Raw genomic sequence first — 13,544 nt, 5'->3', positions numbered from 1 at the left:
GCCACTGCCATGCGAAGCTGGTAGGACACAGGACTAGCTCTCCTAGTAAACAACAGGAGGAGAGCTGAAGTAAAATCTCCTTTGAGGAAAACACACCTCCCAAGACCAAGGGTTTGTCTTAACCTGGCAATTTTAGACACTGCCACAGGGCAGGCAAAGGTGTGAGTCTTTCTCTCCTCTTCTTTATTCCCCCATCTTACTACAGAAATCAAAACTACTCCTCCTCAGCCAGCTGAATGACAACACCAAACAGCATCTGCTGCATCAAAGCTGGGAACTTGAAAGCTTCACTATCCACATAGGCTTTTTCGCCAGGAATGGGGGAAAACCACCACCTCTTCACGTAACAGAGTATCCCACCGAAAGATCAAGGGTCTGCTCCCTTAGGCCAACACATTCTTGTCATACTTTTAATTTTTCCACAGTGGTCTGGTACAGCTTGACACCTCCCTCCCCTAAAAGTGAACTAACTTGCTAATCTTGTTTGGCATGTTCCACTCCCCCCCTCCCCAAATAACATAACTGGTTGTGCAATCAATCAGCAAACCCCATAATCACTCCTAGCCAACATGAGTTTCCTACCTCCCTCTCTGAGGCTGCAGGGGTTACAGAAAGTGCAATCCTACACCCTCCTCCCCTCTCCCACCACCACCTGTAGGTCCCTGCCTCCCTCTGGGTCAGACCTTGTACTCATACAGTGATGGTTCAGATGGCTGATCCATCAGAAAACCTGACCTGAAAAACAGCTAATCCAATATGGAATATTAACTCATTCTGTGGCCACAAAACTGCTACATAGGATGAATCTGAAGCAGCAGGAGCACAAAGGCAGGGACTAAAGGTGGGACTGCCCCTTAGAGCCACGTCTAGCTAGTTTGGTCACCTGAACTCTAATTTCAAACCAACATCTGCCTGTCAGTAATTTCATGTTTGGTTGAGTTGAGCTGTGGATAGCTGCAGTGTGAGAAGAAAAGTAAGAAGAAAAAAAGAGGTGGGCACAAGCAGCCCAGAGCAGGAGTGAGTTTTTCTTCCAGCAATAACAGATCTGTTTCAGGGTGATCCCAAACCCCATCTCCCCTCTCTCACAGTTATCCCAAACACTGAAACTATTATTTAACTGGCCACACTTTAAGTAAGGTGACAGAAATATCTACTGGGAAAAAAGTGAGAGGCCAGTAAAGAAAAAAATCTGAGGTCATAAATCTCTTTGAACAGTTCCCTTAAAATACAATAGGACAAGGCAATTGTCATCACAGAAAAGTAATTGTTTAGCAGGTTACTATTTAACAGCTTTGGTGTAAGCAGAAAAAGACTTCACACATCTTACAAAAGGTTTTAATGCTAAGTGGTCACACAAAGTAGCGCATCTGTGCACCTGCTGCACAGATCATACTCACACCACCTCCTAACAGCATATCTTTGCCATAAATCCAGTCACAATGCCCTAGGAAAGACGACTGGACTATCAGCAGCATTTAGAGAACTGCACCCTAACTCCATTTGACAGGGGCTGATTTCATTTTACCTACTGCAGGCAGAAAGACCTGAGTTCTCATTTACTCTTCAACAGCTTATCTCTGTCCCCATATATCCATAAGTTCCTCTGACATTCATGTGCTTTTAATAAATAAATAAAACTTACCCCACAAAAGCAGAGAAACTTGTGGTAATAAAACTTGTGGTAACAGGTTATAAAGACTCCATCCTGCTGTAGATTACACCAGATTTTAAAACCAAGCTAATCTTCAGAAATGACATGAATAGGCTACAACACATAACTGGTAGTCTACCAACACATCCTTTATATTTCTGTTTTACTACTGAAGCCCAAGGACAAGCTCCAATTCAATCACTTGAACCGGTTTTATGTTCTTTCATTTTCAGCAACTATTTTACCTCGCAGTGAAAACAAGTATTTTTGCTTCCTCCTTGTTGCACTGCAACGTATAAAGCAATATCCTCATACTTACTTTGAATCCATATTTACCTTCCAAACTTTGTATTGCTTGGTATTGCTTTGTATTGCTTCAGGCTTCCCACTGCACTGGCTGAAACACAGCTCCCTCCCTGTTTCAGGAAAATACCGTCTTTTGTGACTGGCTTTTACCACTGTAAATACTGCAAACCTTGCCTCAGCTGTGCTGTGTGCTGGAGAGACAGAGTGAAGCTCCTGCCTGGCCCCTGCCTGGTTGTGCACAGTTCCCCTGCAGGGCAGACATTAATTCTGTGTACGCAGAAACAGGGAGTAACGCAGGTCCTCATCAGAGTGTCCTTAAGGACTCAAAAGCCCTTGGGACACACACAGATCAAATGTATGATGTGCTTAATACCCAGCAGCTCAGTACCTGAGCCATAAACTGCCAAATCTATTAGTTTTGGACCTTAAATGGCAATATTCCTTCCGTTTAATACAGAAAGCGGGAAGCAGTTAATCCTGGCTGAACAACGGGGGACGAGAGTCCTTGTGAATACCCAGTGCATCCACACCTGCGTCCCAGGACCCTGCACGACCAACCGCACCGCACTGGGAGCTGCCGCAACGCGAGATAACCCAGCGGGAGCCAGGGCAGCCCCCCAGCCCCCCGAAACGCCGAGCCCGGCCAAGGACAGCACACCCTCACCCTGCGGGGCCAGGCCAAGAGCCAAGCGAGGGGAAGATGACAGGCACACGCCTCTGCCCCCGTGGGCCTTCCCCGGGGGTGCGAGGTGCTGTGGCCTCCAGGAGCGCCCACTCGCACCCCACGGCGGGGTTTCAGGCAGGTCAATGCCAGCCGAGGGCTGGTCTCTGCCCCTGGGTTACAACTGCTCAGCGGGCTCCCGCCTGCTGCCGCGCACCTTCAGGGGCACAAGCCTATGGCTACCCCCGCCGCTACCGGCGAACCCTTGGGGCGCCCCAAAAAAATCCTGCCCGGCTCCGGGGTCTGACCCCGCCGGCTGGGATAGAGGAAGGGGGAGCCCAGCCTCGAAGAAATAAAAGGGGGAAAACAAGACAAAAGGTGAAGGAAAGAAAACGGAGAGCCGGGGGCGGTGGTGGCCCGGGAAGGTGAACGCCTGAGCCCCGGCAGCACTGTAGCCGCCTTCCCGGCGCCGCCGCGCCCGGGATACCCCCTGCCCGGCCGCCGCCACCGCTCCCGAGCAGTCCCGCGGGGGAAGGGGGCGACGCCCCCGCTCCGCCCCGCCGCGGGCACGGCAGGTGCACGGCCGCCCCCCGCCCGCCGAGCCTACCCGCTGCCGCTGCTCTCGCCCTCCCGCCGCCGGTAGCTTCCTGCTTCCTGCCTGGGCTGCGCCGAGCTGAGCGGAGCGGCCGGGCGCGGATCGCCGGCCGGGCGCGGGAGCTGCGCGGCGGGACCGGCCTGCCCGGGCCCCTCCCCGCCGCACCGTGCCGTGGAGGAGGAGGAGGAAGAGGGCGCCCCGTGGTGGCGGGGCGGGCTGGGCCGCGCCACGGCTGGGCTCCGCACGGCACGGCTGGGCTCGGCGGGCAGCAGGGCACCGCCGCCGGGGCGCGCCGGGCCGGGCCGGGCCGGGCCGCGGCAGCCGGTGGGAGTCGGGCCGTGGGCCGGTCCGTGCCGGCAGCGCGCCCCGCGGAGGCTCCGCGCCGCCTCTAGCGGCCGGCGAAGCCTGCGAGGGGAACCGCTGCCCCCGGCCCGGCCTCCCCCGCCGGCTGTGGCGCTTCGGGCCTCGCCGCCGCGGGGCTGAGGGGGCGGCGGCGGCTCCTCGGAGGGGTCCTACACCGCCCCCAGCCCGCCTGTGAGGGAAAAGCCGCTGCTTGAGCCGATGCTGCCTGCCGTCCCGACCGACCCACCTGTCACCCCGGCGGCCTCTCCTGCTCCAGGCGCTCCAGAGTGGCGGCCGGGAGGCGGCCCGACGCCCTCTGCGTTGCCCGGCATGGCCAGCGCGATCCCCGGGCAGGCCGCCAGTCCCGTCCCGGGGGGGTGTGCGCAGGTGCTTCACTGCAGGGCTGCCGGCTGCCCGCCCCAAATACGTGACGGTATTTCTGGTGCCAAAGAGCAAACGTTAAGAAATCACGAAAACTGACGGAAAAATTCGGTGGCACTTGTTTAAAAAAATAAATAATATATTTATTTTATTTGCCTTCTGGTTTCCTGATCATGCAGTGTGTTTTCAGTTTCAGCAACCATATGTATTTCAAAGCTCAGTTATTTATGTAAGTGCATACTTCCAGCTGCAGGTGTATTTCTTTATCGTGACCACCTCACCAGTGCTGGTAACACTACGCTGTTTGTTTCATCCAAAACTGAATAGCTGCTAACAGTGACCTTGTGCAGGTTTTAATTTATTTGTATAACCACTTGTCCTTTTTACAGTATCATCTGCCTGGCACGAGCATTTAAGGCACTCCCTAAAATGTTCAGGTTTATTTTGACTCTTCTCTCTCATCTTGTACTGCCTATGCCGATACCAATGCAAGAAACTCTTTGACTCCCTATATGATATTACTTAGGCCCCACATTTCAAACACTTACACGCGTACTCAGCTTTGCTCCACAATCCCAGTGGCATTTTTCCTTCGCTTTCTCTCAGTCAATAAACAAGCCCTTCTCCCTCACAGTAATGGTTGCTGAACCAGGGACTCAGAGTTGCCCCAGACCATTGCAGATGCAGATGGGTGTTGCACAATCTGCTGCTTTTAAGCTTGTCGCTGGCAGATGTTGATTCCTGCTCAGGCTCACATCCTTCTAGCTGAGATTTGTAAGTAGTGAATCAGAGGTTAAAAAAAAAAGTTTTCACATCGTCTTCCCAACTGGTACAAAGTTCCTACCTGAAAAGCTAATGCACTGCTCTTGATTAGCATCAATCTTATCTTCTGAGGAGATTATTTTGGTTCACAGATAAAAGCAAAAGCTGCTACTCGGCATCAGAAGGTCTTGCATTAGCACAGCTATCACAGAACTGTCCCGCAGTATAACACAAACCACACTTTCATCCAGTGTCTCAGGGAAAGAACAGTGCGTAGTTGCTTTGACAATACAGGCCCATGTCTCTTGTGAATCCAAAAGAAAAATCATCTGCCCTAAACCCCCATCAGCTCGGCTGAAATGGCTCATGCCCTGGGCAGTAGGGCCAAGTTTAGTGACTCCTAACACTTGGAGATGCCTCAGAGCCGTTTAGCTCTCAACATTTACTGTCCCCGTCTGGTGGTGCCTGAACAGGACAAGGAAATACTTTAAGCCTCTTTATTCTTCTGATTAGGCATATCATGGAAATGCCATTGTCTTATGGAGAGGGCATTTGTTCCCTGGGGTGGAAAGGCACATGCTAACATCAGATGCAGATGGGGTAATTACAGCCAGAGCAGAGCATGTGTATGTTGGTGCTTGTCATTTCTGCTGTAACAACCATTTAGCAGGGACAAACCTAGACAGGCAATGCTCCTCCAGGAACAGTGATTTACATGAATCATGTTGCTGCACTTTTGCACCAGCACAGGAAGGCACCCAGGCAGCATCTATTCTGATGGGCACAGACACACACACAAAAATGGAGATTTGTCTCTTTACAGCAGAAAAGGTCAGACCCATCACAGTGCCTTCGTTTGTATACATGATTAGACATCCTAAATGATTACAACAACTATCATCATCATGCAGGATCCTCATATTTTTTAAATTGATGTTGGCTTGGCCCTTCTTAAGTTCCTTAAAGAACTGAACCTTGCTTGAGTACCTTTCTAGCTTCAGTTACAAGCAACTTGCATAAAGCATGAGCCAAACAGACACCAAAAAAACCTGGTGTTTTTCCTACTTGAAGTAGAAACTGCATCTCCCATTAAAATAAAGGTCCCTCCTAAGCCGTTCCTCTAGCATCACTGAAACCTGGCTGCCACACTTGGCACAGTTGCTCTCTCTGCTATGCCAGTGCTGCTCACCAGCAGCTACAGTTGCCAGAAGCCATCAAGTGGGTGAGAACGCAGCAAGAAGGAGCGGCATGAGTTGTGCTGCTGGTTGCACAGCAGCCTGCTGGTGTAGCATACCAAAGGAGGGCCAGAGGTCCGACAGAGATAGAAGGAGGCCTACAGCCAGGAGTAAATGGTTAAAGAACAGAACAAAAAACCCCATTTTTTAAAATAACGTATGTAATCTAGAGCCTCACAGAAAAGAATAGAAGGGGCATTTTGCCAGTTTCTTTCTAGAAGGAAATACAAATGTAGGATACGGTTCAGTGAATGGTTGTATTGGGGAGCAAGTGTGGCAGCAGCTTGGCTTTCTAAGCCTCTGGCAACGTTCATACTAGAGGAAATAGAAAAGGGCGTGTTCTTGTCTGCAAAACCAGACAGAAGTAAGGATGTAGGAGCTGACAGATGCTTATGTATGCTTCTACTGGCGCTTCTCTCAGAAAAGATAATCTAATTTCCTGGTTGACAGTTAAATTTTACTTCCTCTGAACACAAGCGGTGCTCTTAACTGCTCGAGTCCTGACGTAGCAAAACACTTTAAAGTCAGTGGATGTCAGCATAGTCTTTCCTTTGCTGAACAGGTGATGCTGGCTGAACAGAGGTCTGTATGGAGACTATTGCATCCTTTATATGTATTTATTAATCCTGATTAATATATTTATTTTCTTTCCACTAAATTACACAAGTGTATTTTATGATTCATAATTGCACAGACAGAAAAGGCTAATCTGTTTAGCCACTGAGTGTTCTCTTTGTCTTAGGGGATCAGAGAGGTTCATAACTTCTTTACATAATAATGGGTCCTTAAATGGTATTTTACTATATAAAAATATATTTACTGAGACTTTCTTCCACACAAGTAGCAGGATTCTCAGGACTGACATAATCACGACTTTTAGTTGCCTTTATTAGTTTTACGTGCTTTGTTTTCCCAACAGAGCAGCGGGAATATTGTATAAGCAATTCACATCAACACTGGGTGCAATCCAAATATAACCTGCCATCAAGCTTCAGCAGAAAAATAGAAATATATCCAAAAGAGCCAAAAAAGAAAGAGGCTGTGAAGGATATGCCCGTATGGCTGGGACTATGCAGGTCTAGCCCTGCTGCGGCAACACTCAGAAAGGGCTGGAGGTCAGCCAGCTGTGGTCTGGAAGCTATCTAGCTGAGTTAGCACAGTGTGTCCTGCCTGTTGATGAGAAATTTTAGTGCTGGCACAGCGCCACACTGCTATGACTATGTAGTTTCCAGACTGGTACTTTCATCTCATCTAGCTTGCCAGAAAGCTAGTGAGAATCACCAGTCAGTAGCTTCAGGAAAAGAGACCAGCCGACAAAACCACTCTGCCAGCACAGCCTTTTCCCCAGCCAGAGCAGGAGGGTACCTGAGTACTAAAGGCTACTTATGAAAAAAGAAACCTAAAGCAAGTGGAACATGGAGCGGGGAAGGAAGGCAGTAAAACTGCCTACAGGCCTCCTACATAAAGACAGATATTGCTATGAGTGCAGGAGACGTTTAGGAATAATGGCATTTATTGGTTGACGAGAAGCTCAACGTGAGCTGGCAATGTGCACTTGCAGCCCAGAGGCCAACCGTATCCTGGGCTGCATCAAATGCAGTGTGGCCAGCAGGTCGAGGGAGGTGATTCTCCCCTCTACTCTGCTCTCATGAGACCCCCATCTGGAGTACTGCATCCAGCTCTGGGGCCCCCAACATAAGAAGGACATGGAACTGTTGGAACGAGTCCAGAGGAGGGCCACGAAGATGATCAGAGGGCTGGAGAACCTCTCCTGTGAAGACAGGCTGACAGAGTTGGGGTTGTTCAGCCTGGAGAAGAGAAGGCTCTGGGGAGACCTTCTAGCAGCCTTCCAGTACCTGAAGGGGGCCTACAGGAAAGCTGGAGAGGGACTTTTGCAAGGGCATGTAGTGATAGGATGAGGAATAATGATTTTAAACTGAAAGAGGGTAGATTTAGATTAGATATTAGGAAGAAAATCTTTCCTGTGAGGGTGGTGAGACACTGGAACAGGTTGCCCAGAGAAGTTGTGGATGCCCCCTCCCTGGCAGTGTTCAAGACCAGGTTGGATGAGGCTTTGAGCAACCTGGTGTAGTGGAACGTGTCCCTGGCCATGGCAGGGGGGTTGGATCTAGATGATCTTTAAGGTCCTTTCCTACCCAAACCATTCTATGATATGATATTTGAACCCTGTGAGTTGCCGGTCAGTCTCCTGTTCCATTCAGAAAAAGGAGATCAGTGGTGCTGACAGTACGCTACTCCGACTCTCCCCAAGGCTTTCCAGAGGGGTGGGGAGTGGGACTGTTAAATCACCTCGTGCTGTCTAAGGAAAGATCTGTAAAAAAAGGTGGTTATAGCAACAGTGATGTCTACTGGGTCGGATCTACTGGAGGGAGTCCTGGGCAGAGCTGCTGCACGTGACCTGTTGCTACAGGGATCGGTGGCCCCTGTAGCTAGGTTGGAGGTTCCCTGGTTAGACACCAAGATCAGCTCTCATACCTTCAGCCACCTGCTCGCAGAAAAATGAAGAATGTACTGAGAACACAGAATTAAAAAAAAAATACAACCAAGTTTTATTACTATAATTGGGCCATCTTTCATTACAAAAGAAGAATATTTATTTTGAGGAAGTTATCTTGAAGAATTTAATTCTGCTTCCACAAGGAAATGGGAGAGTTTCTACTGTCACTTTGCCCTTATTTCTATTCTTTTTAAATTGCCTGGAGAGCTGAGTGGAAGTGCAAAATATGGCTACGGAAACAATTGCTGAGGAGTAAACAGATTGAAATAGGCAGGTAGACTGCTGATAGATTTCATTTCTCCATGCTTGCACACTTGATTACTGGAAGGTAGTTACATGAGAAGGGAGGACTGAGGCATATTTTAATAGAAATCAAATGCCATGGTAAAATAGAAAGCAGACCAGAACAGAGAGCTTCCACTAAAGCAATGCTTTGCAAGTCATGTATAAGTACGAAGGTATTCAAGACGACAGGAATGAGGAGGCAGCAAATTAGTCCCATCTGCCTTAGTCATTTCATTCTTCTCTGTTGGATTCATTCTGAGTTACCAGATTAGGACTTCAGATGGTATGGACAAAAGGATTGGGCTGCTTTAGCTTTATGTCATTACAGACTATGCCTAAAGAAGCTTAGGTTTGGGGGTTTGTTTGGTTAATGAAATAAAACCCACTTCCAGAGAGAAGTAGAGAAAAATGTAATATTAACAGTGCTTTATTCTTATACTGACCATAAGATACTTTTTCATCCCATGAACGTCAACTGCTTTTTTGGTAGCAGTACTAAATCTGACTGTCATAAAAGTCTTGAGAAAAGACATTAGCAACAATTTCCTAAATGGAATAGAAGTGACCTGTGTATGTCCCTATTGCACTTTACTGGGAAGGGAGACCCCTTACGTAAAAGAGAAACCTGATAGTTTTCCCATAAGTCTGAAGAACGGAATGCGCTCTGTACTGCAAAATGAGCAGTAGGGTCAGAGAAATGGGAGGCAGGGTATAAATACAGCGGAACCCTTTCCCTTGGGTATTTTGCAGGAGGGAACCAAAGGGTTGTATTTAGCCAAGACGCAAAAAAAGTATTAACCGTATTTCAAGAGTAGCTTTCATACAGCCTTTTCTTTCCTAATCATCCAGCCTTCAGGATATCCCAATGTTATTTGAACTTGGAGGAGACAGTTGTGAACTGAGTGGCTAGAAAGGTCATTTACTTGTTTTTCTGGCTTGCTTATGAGCACAAAAAGAGGCTATCTTTACTTGGCATGTAAACATACTAAGCAGCTTTCATTTTGCCTGTAAAGGGCTTAGAAAGAGCTGTGCGGAGACAAGTTCCCATTTTGCAAAGGATTTTGACATGTCAGAATCTGGCTTCGTTCTGAATTGGAGGAAAAAAAACCCAATATATGGAAGTTAGTGACAGTAAATTCCACTTTGTCTGCTGTTTGCTCCCATAATCTAAGAAAATATTCTGTTCAAATATCTTGAATTCTTTAAGTGTGCCTGATAGTATATATGAAAAGACCTGAAATGTTTATTCCCAGACAAGGACTCCCCTTTAAATTTTGTATTAATTCCCTAATCCCACAATTTTCCTCCAAAAGGCTGATGAAATCAACCTGGTTTATATTTAAGTTTCAGGAGGAAGAGCACTGATTTCATGAAATTTTTCTGACTTCGATTTGAACTTTGCTAGTATCTGATACTGACCAGGCAGTACACTAGACTGTGGTTTTAGCTTTTATAAGAAGAAAGTTGTAAATTATTGTCTTCTAAGAGATAGCAAAATATTTCCCTGCAGATTTCTGTTCTTTAAATACCTGCCAAAAGACATAATCTTGCTCAGGTCTCCCCTCCCCTACCAAAAGCAATAAATGGTTATTTGCACCTCTAATTTAGCCCAGAGCAAATCTCAAACTGACTTGATTGCTCAGGGACTGGCCCTCACAAAGTAACCAGCTCTGCCAGTAATGTAAAGTAAGGAAACCAACCTGTGCATCAGGCAAATTACATCCACTCTCCCTATTAATTTTGATGGCAGAATTTGAAAAGGCAGCTCCGTAGGGCCACATCACTGGCTGGGTGGAGAAAAGCTGGTTCACAGAGGCATTGCCCCTGGGAGAGGGACGCATGGCAGGACAGAGCTCCTAGAGGGCAGGAATGCCAAAGTGCACCTAGTGTGAATGAGGAAGCACGCCACTTTTACCACATCAGACGTAATGTGTGCACTCTGCTGTGTTTTTAGCACTCCTCTGAAGCAAGACACTGATTGCAATGGAGAGGCGAACAAGTAGTACTGCTCTTTCTAGTGTTCATTGTGCAACATGTGTTTTCAAAACTCGCTCAGTGCTGGAAGGAGCCCCAGAGGCCTGTCCTGGTGCAGCAGCATTTTCCCTGCAAAATCTTTGCACTGACAAAAGTCTCAACACTCCTAACACAGGGAAAAGTCCAAAGACAGACGGGAGCATAGTGGCCCTTAAAAGTGCCTTTTGGCCATTGCTCCCTATAGAGGAGCTCTCTGGCTGAGTTCAAAGTGAGGACCTGCAAAGCAGGATAAAAGGACAGCCAGGGCTCTCCTCTCCCGCAGGAGGTACCTGATGGGGTCCTGTGCGTAGCAGCCTTTTGCTTTGCTATGTCGTGTCTTTCTCTGTTTGTAAGCACCCGGGCAGCAACGGTGGGGGGCTTTTTCTCTGGAGCTCTCTCTCCCTATGGGGCTTCTGCTCAAACTGCAAACCAGGAGCTTCTCCAGGGCAGCGCGCAGCTATGGCAGCTTCTGCCCTCACTTGCCAGGGTGACTGGCCCTCTGTGCCAGCAGCTGCCGGCTGAGCCAGCAGTAAGAGCAGAGCAGATAATCAGCACATCCACTACCCCTCTCGGGCCTTTTGCCAAATGAAATTTATATACAAGATCATCAGGACCTTAAGAATATTTGTGGTATTGTGTTGGTCCTTTGACGGAAAAGGAAAAAGAACAAGAGAATAAGAATGACAGCAGCCCTTCTTTAAATAGTAACATACTTAAAGCTTAACTTTAATCTGACATTGAAACACACTCAAATGCAACTAGAAGACCAGAAACTACAAAATATATCCTCCTTGTCATTAATTACGTGCATCCATATAAGACAGTTTCTTGGTGTAGAAAACTTTAAACGATGCCTCCCTCATTTAAGTCAAACTATGTGATCCCAACATACAGATGTTGGTGCTATCTGCCATTTCTAGGTTCAGAGCAATTTAAAATCTTACAAAGAAACAGTTTCCCGAGAAAAGTGAACTGTTCCTCCTTCAGGACTCTCAAACAATACGTAGAGCAGGAGCAGTCAGTGATCATTAGGGGAGGGAGGTGGTGGAGTCACCATCTCTGGATGTGTCTCTGGTCAACTAGACCGTGGCACTTAGTGCCACGGTCTAGTTGACAGGGTGGTGTCAGGGCAACGGTTGGACTCGATGATCCCTGAGGTCTCTTCCAACCTGGTTGATTCTGTGATTCTGTGAGTGTCTCTGACGGCTTGTCACTGCTTCCTGTTTGTGTCACAGCTGTCCCCTCGGCTACGTCAACTTTGAAGCCAAAAGACATATCTGGTTATTTTTGTCATCGAGTTTAAAAGGGAGAACCTCTATACGCATCCCAAACATTTTCCCTTACAACGCCGAGCTGCAGTATCTGCTTAGAATTAACATGCCACTCACAGACTAAGTAACCAAGTTTATAATTAGAGACATTACCTTATCGTAGATAAAAGAATGTAGCCATCCTTAGGTGAAAGAAGAAACTGAGGCATCATCAACAGTGAGAAAGGAGGAAATGCACCGACTATGCTTCAGATAACGTGCACTCATATCAGTTCTGCAGGAGGTAAGCAATCAGAGCAGTAGTTTGCATACTCTGCAGTTACTTATTAACAGTACAGCCATTATGCAAATTAGGCTTCCCTAGTCAAATGATGGGGATGTGAAGGAAAGGTAAATAACCATACAATTTTGTGTTAATAAATGTATAGCTTCTTAATGCTCTTCCAGCTAACAATATTTAATTTCACTGTTCTTAAATGTTTCAAATGGAAAGCACTCTCAAATTAGTAACTGGGTGTTAACTCGGAAGCCCAAACGGTTCCTATGAGCTAAGAACATGATGGTATTTAGCAATAGTTCTCTTCCTTTTTCATCTTTGCCCAACTAAAAACAAAACATAAGTAACATGTCTTAATAAATAAATACTATTTATTTACAATCTAAATACTGGCTATTTAGATTCCTACCTATGAAAACTAAGAAAATTGCCTGAATATATGGTGTATCTTTGCATCGAGATTACCCTGTTTTCCTTCTGTTTTGGGTGATAAAGCTTTGACCTAGGGTATAAGGTGACCTCCACCATGTTTTCCAACCACTTGCCACTCCTTTTACTGCCTACCTCAGAAGCATCATCTCTTCTGCCCAGTGCTTACTTAGTTACCTGCTTTTCACCACACATACCCCCCATGGCTCTTCACGTGAAACCTTGGCCATTAAATTACTGTGAAAAGTGATAGTGAAGTGATTTGCCTGAGTCCTGCTAAGCTCCTGCAAGCACTTCGAAGCTGCTGCTTTGCAGAGAAGCAAAGTGCCGTCTGCATTCAGCAAGACAACTTGTCCTCAATACCTGCAGGAGGCAGCATGAGCCATAATGCAGTCACTGTCAACTCCCTTAGCCAAGGTAGATTTTTAGGGCATTTTCCTCTGTAAAGAACAACAAAGCACTGCCTTGTATTGAGGCGAATAAGATCATGTTAAAGAGTGATTGGTTTTGAATACTGCAGCTCACATACAAAACATTTTTAAAAGCAACATGAAATGCAAAACACGTCTTTTCCATATGGGGTATTATTATTGCTTAATATGGACTGAGGGTGGCTATGATGTACTGTCCTCTCTCCTGCTCCTTGGGAGCTACTCCCTTCCACTCTTGGCATTTCGAGAAAGGAGAGCCCTCTTCTTGCCTCCCAGCATTGATTTAGCTGTAATCATATTAGTACGGGAGGATCTTGACTGGCTGAGGTGACTGAGCTTGTCATCAGAGTTACATGGATCATGGATCACTGCTGAGGCTGAAGGAGC

The 13,544-nt window shown here is 47.1% G+C and overlaps 1 protein-coding gene across 6 annotated transcripts in view; it reads right to left on the bottom strand.

Moving 5' to 3' along the window:
* SLC37A1 (solute carrier family 37 member 1) overlaps window positions 1-3,930 on the bottom strand; it is a 44,441-nt gene extending 40,511 nt beyond the window's left edge. For 3 of the 6 annotated variants that reach the window (XM_068422155.1, XM_068422181.1, XM_068422173.1), the window contains exon 1: window positions 3,803-3,929. The gene's annotated coding sequence lies outside the window, so the exon portion shown is untranslated. Of the gene's footprint in view, window positions 1-3,225; window positions 3,399-3,802 lie in introns of those variants that run through there. The other 3 variants (XM_068422137.1, XM_068422165.1, XM_068422147.1) reach the window with 2 other exon arrangements.
* Between the last annotated feature and the right edge of the window lie 9,614 nt (window positions 3,931-13,544).

The sequence above is a fragment of the Nyctibius grandis genome, chromosome 2 (genome assembly GCF_013368605.1).
Source record: "Nyctibius grandis isolate bNycGra1 chromosome 2, bNycGra1.pri, whole genome shotgun sequence".
In the NCBI taxonomy this organism is placed as follows: domain Eukaryota; kingdom Metazoa; phylum Chordata; class Aves; order Nyctibiiformes; family Nyctibiidae; genus Nyctibius; species Nyctibius grandis.
Note: the sequence above shows the minus strand (reverse complement) of the source record. Positions and strands in the feature narration are given on the sequence as shown.